The sequence below is a fragment of the Salvia miltiorrhiza genome, chromosome 3 (assembly GCF_028751815.1).
Source record: "Salvia miltiorrhiza cultivar Shanhuang (shh) chromosome 3, IMPLAD_Smil_shh, whole genome shotgun sequence".
NCBI classification, from domain to species: Eukaryota; Viridiplantae; Streptophyta; class Magnoliopsida; order Lamiales; family Lamiaceae; genus Salvia; species Salvia miltiorrhiza.
Genome location: NC_080389.1, coordinates 40951907 through 40960946, shown reverse-complemented (window position 1 = coordinate 40960946; position 9040 = coordinate 40951907). Strand labels below are relative to the sequence as shown.

The following is a 9040-nucleotide window of genomic DNA, read 5'->3' as shown; positions in this document are numbered from 1 at the left end:
TTTAAGGCAGAACCCACATACGTTTGACGGAACGAGTGAACCGGCTGAAGCTGAGATTTGGGTGCGTGCAATGGAACGCATTTTCAACTTTCTACGTTGTACTGATGAGGAGCGCCTATCTTGCGTCTCATTCCAGCTAACAGGATCAGCTGACTTCTGGTGGGAAGCACGTCGAAAAATTCTGACACCTGAACAATGGGCAAGTTATACTTGGGAAGATTTTAAGACATGATTATATGATAAATATATTCCGAAAAGCTATAGGAAGAAGAAAGAAGCTGAGTTCTACGAGTTAAAGCAAGGAAAGAAATCTGTGGTTGAATACGACAAGGAATTCTGCAACCTGTCTAGGTTTGCTCCACAACAAGTGGACACAGATGAGAAGATGGCAGAGAAATTTTGTGCTGGTCTGCGACACGAAATTAGAATGGCTCTAGCAAGCCACAGAGAACTCTCATACACGGAGTCTCTGAACAGGGCACTTGACGTTGAAGCTGCAATGCCGTCGGACAAGTCAGCCCCATTGTTGATCTCAATGCCAAATGATCCACCAGTAGCCTCACATACTCTCAAAGGGAAGCGCAAGTGGGACAACAATGAAGACAATATCAATCAGACTAGTAAGAAAGTGTGGCAAGAAAAGGAACGGGCCGAACAGTTTATTCAACCAAGGCACGAGGCACAGACTAACCTCGAGTCAACTAGGGGTAGCCAAAGTCAGAAAGGAATTTCACCTTGCCCAAATTGCGGTAAGATGCATAGGGGTATCTGTCGGGCTGGAACTAAAGATTGTTACAATTGTGGCCAAAAAGGTCACTACTCCACGCAATGCCCCAACAGACAACGAGGTTCAGCAATTGGGAACACCCGCACCCTCTTGCCAGCAATACGTGGACACTTGCGAAATCAGCCTAAATCACATCAGTGAAAATCTTATGGAGACACCGCAAATAAGAGAAGCTACGTGGAAATTTGAAGACAAGATGAAGGAAAAATACCCAGAACTATTTTAGCAGAGATATGCAAAATTCGGGACGAAATTTTTGTTAAGAGGGGTAGTATGTAATGACCCGCATTTTTATTTTTATTTAATATGGTATCGCGATAGTTAATATCGCATCTTTCAGTAAATGAAACCCAGCTGCCAGTTATATATATGAATCCAGTTTATGGTCCTGATTTTTTTTATCAGAAACGAAGTTATTATTTTAGCCTTATACTTTTATAACGTATGAGAAAAACGCGATGAGGATTATTGAGCAATCAATAATTATTATTTCAGATTATAACTGACTTAGCAAAGTCATGTTATTTATTAAGTGCAATAGAAATATTATTTCTATTATTTACTTGAAGTCGTGATTAATTTTCGACTTATAAAACAAGTTATATAATATGTAATTCGTAGAGAGTTATAACGAAGCTTCGTTATATGGGAACCCGAAATTAGTATTACAAATACAGAATGAGGATTTTATAATAATTACATCACAACTTTACAACTTATTATTCCCTACATCCCTATTTCATACCTACTTCATCAAGAAGGCAAACCAAACGTGTACTAGGTGTGTGCAGAATAGCTTTACAGCAATTTTACCACCTAGAGAGTTTTTTTTAAGCCACCCTACGACAGCACCATCCACTCCACCAAACTTCCCACCACTCTTTGCTCCCCACCATCTTCAATTCTTTAAGACTACTAGTTCCTTCAACCACCAAAGGGAGGAGAATTCAATTACTGCTGCCAAACTTCGAACAGGTAAGGTTTGGTTTAAGTTTTTCCACCAGTCCATTCTTGATTCCTCTGCATATGTCAATAAGCATCTGAAAATTTCAGCTATCTCCTCATTAAATTCAATAGCAACAAACAGCCACCAACACCAAGCATAGCAGGTATATACTTAGCTCAGCTCCAGTTCATACATCATATCATCAAGCATATGTTTAAAAAGGAAATACATAGTATACAGGTGTGTATATATATGCACACAGGGACTTAGCAATCGAAATCAGTTTATGCTATATTTTCTTATCACACGAGGCAAGCAAGGAAAATTCTTGATACATTAGTAAACCACGAACTTAGTTTTATCTCTTGCATAATACAGAAATCAGTATATATTTTCTTCACTTAAGATAAAGGCAATGAGAAAACTCTCATAAATCAGTAGCAAAAACCAAGACTCCACATAGACTTAAGTATTGAACTTAGCTGTAGAAGGGCTGACTGCCCGACGGGGACGGGGACGACGACGACGGTCGGGACAGGGCGAACTCGTCCAACCTCATCAGAGCCCCGAACAGCAGCTGCCCGGCGACGAGCTGAGACTCGTGCGCAGCAGCAGCGGTCGCTCGACAGTTGCGTTTTTCCCTTTTCTGAGAACTAGGGCCCAACGACGGAAGGAGCGGTGGTGGCTGGGGCTGCTATCGCCGGATTTACAAAACGCCGCGGCGCTGAGCGGGGAGAGAGGGAGAGGCGGTTCAAAATCGGAGAGGAAATTAGGGCTTCTGCTGCCCCTTCATTGGGTTGAGAAGAACAGCCGACGCAGCCACGAACGAGACGCAACCGCTCTGTTCGACCGGTACCGAGCCCGAGCAGCAGCAACTCTAGTCGGCGATGGCTCCAGAAGACAGCAGCCGTCGGATTTCAGAAGGGGAGAGAGAGACGGCCACGACCGGCGCCGACCGCTCGCCGGATTCCATACGGAGGTGCGGCAGCTGCGATTTACCAGGAGAAGTTAGGGCTTGATTTTGAACTCTGCGTGCAGATTGAGGAAGAGAGATGACGTCGCCGGTCGAAGCCAACCGAAGCAGATGACGGCTGGAGTCTCGGCGGCGGACGCCTCGTGTGAAGGCGAGTCGAGAGTGAGAGGGAGAAGAGGCGTGCGGCTGGTTTGAGAGAGGGGAGTGTCGGCTGTGATTGAGGTAAAGGAGAGATGGGAGAGAGAGAAGGACCGAGAGTCTAAAGAGAGAGAGTTTGGGCTGCAATTCTTTTCTTTTGGGCCGAATTCTTTTAAGCTTGGGCCTTATTCTTTATTTTGCTGATGGGCTCTAATTGTTTAAAGAATTTGGGCTTATTCCTTTTTAAAATTTTGGGCTGAGAATTGTTTTAATGGTTTTGGGCTTCCATATAATAATTTCGAACTGGGCCGAATTAAATCATCTGGGCCGTGTTATTTCTTTATGTTGGGCCGAGTCTTGGGCCGATTTTTAATAAAAGATTGGGCTTTCATTTAAATTCGAACTGGGCCAGTCTTTTATTTAAATGGCCCTTCTTATTAATCCTATTGGGCTCGATTTAATTAAGGAGTTGGGCTGATGCATATTTTATGATGGGCTATTATTCTAGTCCCATTTATATTTCGTTGGGCCAATTTAATTCATCATTTTGGCCGATTAAATTGCCTTTTTGGGCTAAGATTAATTCTTTTCAATCCACATTAATTATTATTTGGACCCCTATTTTAATTATTTTGGGTCGAAGACTTTTTAAGTTGGGCTTTAATTCTTTTAAAGCTTGAGCTGAAGTTACTCCTTTGGCTAAGCCTAGCAGTATCAAATTTTGATGGAGCCCAATTATTTATCAGTGGGTGAGCCGATTCGTATTCAGTAAATGAGCCGCCCAGTTTATTAATTATTGTTTTGGACTTCAGATTTTAAAGCAAGCTATCATGGTTTATTTCATTAAAGCCACTGGTTTATTTAATTAATTGGCTACTCTCTTTTGAGCCTATTAATTATTTGAGGTTACACTAGTAATGATGTTTCTATCGAAAAGCCCGATAATTTTTACAAGGTCACACCTCGTTTAAAGCCGAGTTAGTCCTTTTTCAATCAATTACAAATGCGAGGTTTATTTCACGACTAGAATATTCCGATGAGGAAAGAAGAATCACAGTTTTATTCGACCGTGCTAGACGAGAATTAGCTAAATCTATTAACGAGGATTAATAGTAGAATTCCCGATTATCGCTCAGAAGATTAGTTCATGCATACAAGATTCATGCATAGTTAATTACGCTTTCTCATTAATTAAGAATTTTCCTCGAGGCAATGTCTTATTTTATATTCTTGTGATTAAGGTCAAGCGCGAGAGTAAAAACTATTCAAGGAGTCACAATACCTTAGCAAAACTTTGCTATCAGGTGGGCAATTTCTTACGCGTAAATAAAATGCTATGCAAGTGTTATGCTTTAAAATGCAAATTGGATCTTCAAGTATGGTATGCTTTATTACGCTTAAATGAGTTAAGCTTTATTATGATGCACATTAAATGATTACGCTTATTTACGCTTGAATGCTTTACGCTGATAAGTTTATGCTTATGTTTGATGCTTGCGTCTGTTGGGGGAGGCCTCCCTCAACAGTACGATGCCGTGTCCGCTGAGGAGGGCCTTCCTCACGGCGCGATGCCCGTGTCCGCTGAGAGAGGCCTCTCTCGCGGCGCGATGCCAGTATGCCAGTGTTACAGCGTCTATTGGGGGAGGCCTCCCTCAATAGTACGATGCCGTGACCGCTGAGGGAGGCCCCCTTCACGGCGCGATGCCCGTGTTCGTTGGGGAAGGCCTTCTCCACGACACGATGCGTGTTTATGATTATTGATGATGAAGAATGCGCTCATGCTATTTATGAATTTGGAAATGTTTAATGAGCAAAGGATTTGAAAGAAACTTATGCCTCTTATGCGATGTTGTGAAATTGTTAATGATGTTATGTTATATGCTTGGCAACTGCCCACTAAGTACTCTTGTACTTAGCCTTTCGATGTTTATGTTTGTGCAGGTTGAGCTGTGATGGACGATGAAGTGTTGTTGCTGAGTAGAGTTTTTGTCGAACTTAAAGTAGGCTCAGAAAGGATACATGTCTTCATACATGTATCTCAGTTATGCATTCCGCTGTAAACACTGATTATTTCAGTTACACCTTCCGTTGCAAACTCTGATAATGTTTTAGCCAAGCCCCTAACGATGCCTTTTTCCTTTTTAAGGAATATAACGCGTATACAAGTTCTTTGAGTACCCTTTTTATGCGAACTATGCCTTTTTCCTTTTTAAGGAATATTTCACGCGTATTCAAGCTCTTTGAGTATTCTTTTATGCACCCCTTTCTAAACCCGCTTCTTAATTTCCCTTCCCCGGTCATGGTTTTCCCGGATTAATTATCCTTAATTAAGGCCGGTCGTGACAAATCCTCTGTTTGGTTAGAGGGTCTTCACAATCAAGATGAGTTCATTAAGGCAGAAGAACTCTTGACGAGGCATGGATGGCTCAACTTTATGGTCTCCACGCCTCCTCACTTCCTTGGACATTTGATCATCAAGGAGTTCTACGATACCCTGGCTTTCGACGAAGCCTCTGGTGACTATCTCGCACAAGTCACTGTGTTCCCTACCACCGACTTCTCCTCTTCTGAGATTGTTACCATAAGTATCTCTGCGGCTGTCAGAGAACTGTTTGGACTTTCCACCGAAGGCCCTTCTCCCAATCTTGCTGATGACATCGCCAACGAGCTTCTCTTGTTGGCCATCAAGGAGAAGACTGTGGTAAATGGGGAAGCAATTTTCAAGGTGGATGGGACTCTCAAGATGAAGACTCTCCATCCCGGCCCCAAAATCCTGGCCAAAATCATCAAGAACTGCTGGTTCGGGACACAAGGCTCGCCAAATCAACTGTCACAACCTCATAAGGTTGTTCTGGCCGCACTCATGCAAGATAGACCCTCCAACTAGGAAGACGCTTACCTCCGAGTTCTTGCTAAGGAGGAGAGCCAACCCCGTTCCCAAAAGCTTCTAATATAGGGGAACATGGTATCTTCCATCATCCTTGCAGGTACAAATGATCTTCGAACCTGTTTTTTGGAGGGAGACACTGAATGTCACTGAAACTAACTACCTTTTCAAGTTAAATTTAATTAAAACTCGATTTGCTCGAGGATCGTCTCTTGGATTATCTTAATTCACCATACATCGATTAAACATAGCATGCTCCTATTAATTTAAGTGCTGCACCTTGGAGTTAGAATCACTTACTTGTGAATTGCACGCAGAGGCTCTTGACGATTGAATCGAAAGACTCCAGTTCTGACCCAATTTATCACTAAACAGGTCAGCCAACTTCAATGCTCTGTTTGACCCCTCAAACGACCTCCAATCGTATTTTTCACAGAAATACGACTTCTTCGTCTTCGAAAGAGCTTTACGTGGCCATCTGTTTTACCTCAATCGGGGTTTTGTAGAGAAAGTTATGGCTATTTTTCAGAGAGTACAAGAAATTGGTTTTCTGCGAAAATCTGACTCAAACTCATATCTTCTGAACTGTATCCCGCTCAGTTCCCAACTTTTGATGGACAACGAAATATGAGAACTCCTAGAGAATTCGACCCCTACAGTTGGCGCCTCCTTATTGCTCTGTGGTCGCCGTTTGCGCTCACGGATTCCTCTCGAGACGTACTTCAATCTCATATCTTCAAAATGCTCCAATTAATCCTTTATTTTTCCTGAAATTACTCCAAAACTACACCAAGATATCAAATCTTCATAAAACTAAATATTCGGGCACAAACAAGCATTCACAAGCAAAACATGAAGGGAAATGACAACAAAACATGTGGAATTGAGGTATGAAAACCATGTTTGTCACTCTGCTCTCTAAAACCCTAATTTTTGTATATTATTCTGAGAGCAGATATCTGTATTTAAAGACAAAACACAGACCTAGGGCCTTAATAACTGTAGTAGGCGACTCCTACTGGGCTCAGGAGACTTTGGGCCAGTCCAGGGATCAGATACAAGGAATAAATGTGGGCCTCAAATGAATTAATTCTTATGATCAGCCCAGATCACAATTAATTCATAAATATTAATTCATTCCACTAGAGAATCAATATTGACTTACCCATTTATTACCGATGATGAGTTCGGCTTGTATTTAGACTTATTAGACCTCCGTATTTAAAATATCCGACATCCATTAATTAATTAAAGCTCTGACAGCTTATATTAATTAATCTCTTTGTAATCCTTAAGTAGTACCACTGCACTCAACCCTTATTATTGCGTCTGAACTTAATCAACCTGCAAGGTTTAACGCAATAAACCTTTTCAAGCAATGGAGTCATAGATGTATGCCTCAAGCAATGGTAGAGATCCATTTCATGAATCCCTACCAAGCTTTCCACATGATTTATATGCTCTTCCAAAAAAATAGCTTAAATACAAAAAAATTTAACAATTTTTCATTTCACTTTATCTGAATCGTAATTATTTATCCAGTACGTGCATTGCATGTATTTTTTATAAAATGAAAAGAGTCCTATTATTAAATTATTTGTTTTTAAAAATATGATTTTCCTTTTATAATCTTTTTGACAATTTTCATTGACTGCACAAAGAAAAAATTGCATATACTTACTCAAAATAAAAATTTTAAAACAATATGAGAACATACACGAACTTTCAGCATTTTTCAAGTTTTTCCCAAGAGCTTTATTTTTTGAATATACATGAACTTAGTGTTTTTCTGATTTTGACGAACAATTGTGGTCAAATTAAAACGGATTTGGCGTCTATGTCCTAGCTATTATTATTTAAGTGGCATATACATGCATGTCAATATTTTAATTTCTATAATTTTTTTTTGACAAAAGGTGAAATAAAATTAAAAGAGGTACGCTTCCCCACTCAGTGCGTAAAACAACAAAACCCTTAAAAAAGAATAAAGCCATAGAATTCATCTCATTCTCTACGTAAACAACACAAATTCTAAAAAAAAAAAAAAAAAGGTAAACTCATTATTCTATCAATTCTTGCTGACATTCTCTGCTAAACTCACTAGTCTTCGATAAACTCAGCCCGACAATGTCGTTCGTGGTCCGAGGGCGTCAAAGTTGGTTGGAGTAATGGCGAATAGGTAGGTCCTTAATCACCACTTATAACTACGACGGTCATTCCACGCCAGCAGCTTCGGCGACCATGTTAGCATCAATTTGGGGGAAAATAAATATTATGGGAAAATAAAAAAAAACTAAATTCATGTATTTAAATTCAAAATTAAAGTTCGTGTAAAAAACTAAAAAATGCTTAAAATTCGTGTATTTACATGCAAATAACTCTAATAATAATAATAATGATGATGATCATGGTGATGTCTATATAGTGGCGGAGCCAGGAATTAATTTGGGAGGGGGCTGAACTTACACGGGGGTTCGGGGGCGGTAGCCCCCGAGAATTTTTTTTTTTGGACATTCCGTATATTAAAGGCATTATTTTATTAAAAGACAAGCATAATACTAATAATAAAGAACAACATTTTCATAGATTATATAATTTAAATATATAACAAATTAGTTTCAATACATTAAAAATCTTTTTGGGACATTCTGTATTTTTAAAGCATTTTTTATTAAAAGACGAGTATAATAGTAATTATAAAGAACAATATTTCATATACTATATAGTTTCAATATAATATATTACAAATTAATTTCAATACATTACAAACTATTTTTTTTTGTCATTTCGTACATTTTAGGCATTTTTTATTAATAGACAAGCATAATAACAATAATAACAAACAATATTTTCATAAATTATATATTTTCAATAAATTACAAGCTAGAATCAATAATAATAAAACACAAGCATAGTAATAATAGCAAACAAATTTTTTTTGAGCATTCCATCCCTTTTGGGCATTTTCTATTAAAAGACAAGCATAATAGTGATAATAATATATAATATTTTTATAGATTATATAGTTTTAAGTAACACAATTATCCTTATATTAATTATAAATGGAAGAATATAACAAGCTAATCAACTTTTGTAAAACAAATTTCTTTTATAATATAAACATATATCTATATATATTATAAAAAAAAAACTCAAAATTTGGGAGGGGGCTTCCGCCCCCCTGGCTACGCCCCTGTGTCTATATGATATTATGGATGAATGTGCTTTGTCATTTTTGATCTGGATCCTTCTCAATACGTTGGATTATTTCAATTCCTTGATTTATAACATATATTTAAATATAAAGGA

At 38.8% G+C, this 9040-nt stretch overlaps 1 long non-coding RNA gene across 1 annotated transcript; it reads left to right on the top strand.

The window, feature by feature from the left end:
• The first annotated feature begins 1403 nt into the window (after nucleotides 1-1403).
• LOC131016733 (uncharacterized) lies at nucleotides 1404-3132 on the top strand. The gene is made up of 2 exons (XR_009099202.1): nucleotides 1404-1762; nucleotides 1841-3132. It is a non-coding gene; the product is annotated as an uncharacterized LOC131016733 (long non-coding RNA).
• The last annotated feature ends 5908 nt before the right edge of the window (nucleotides 3133-9040 follow it).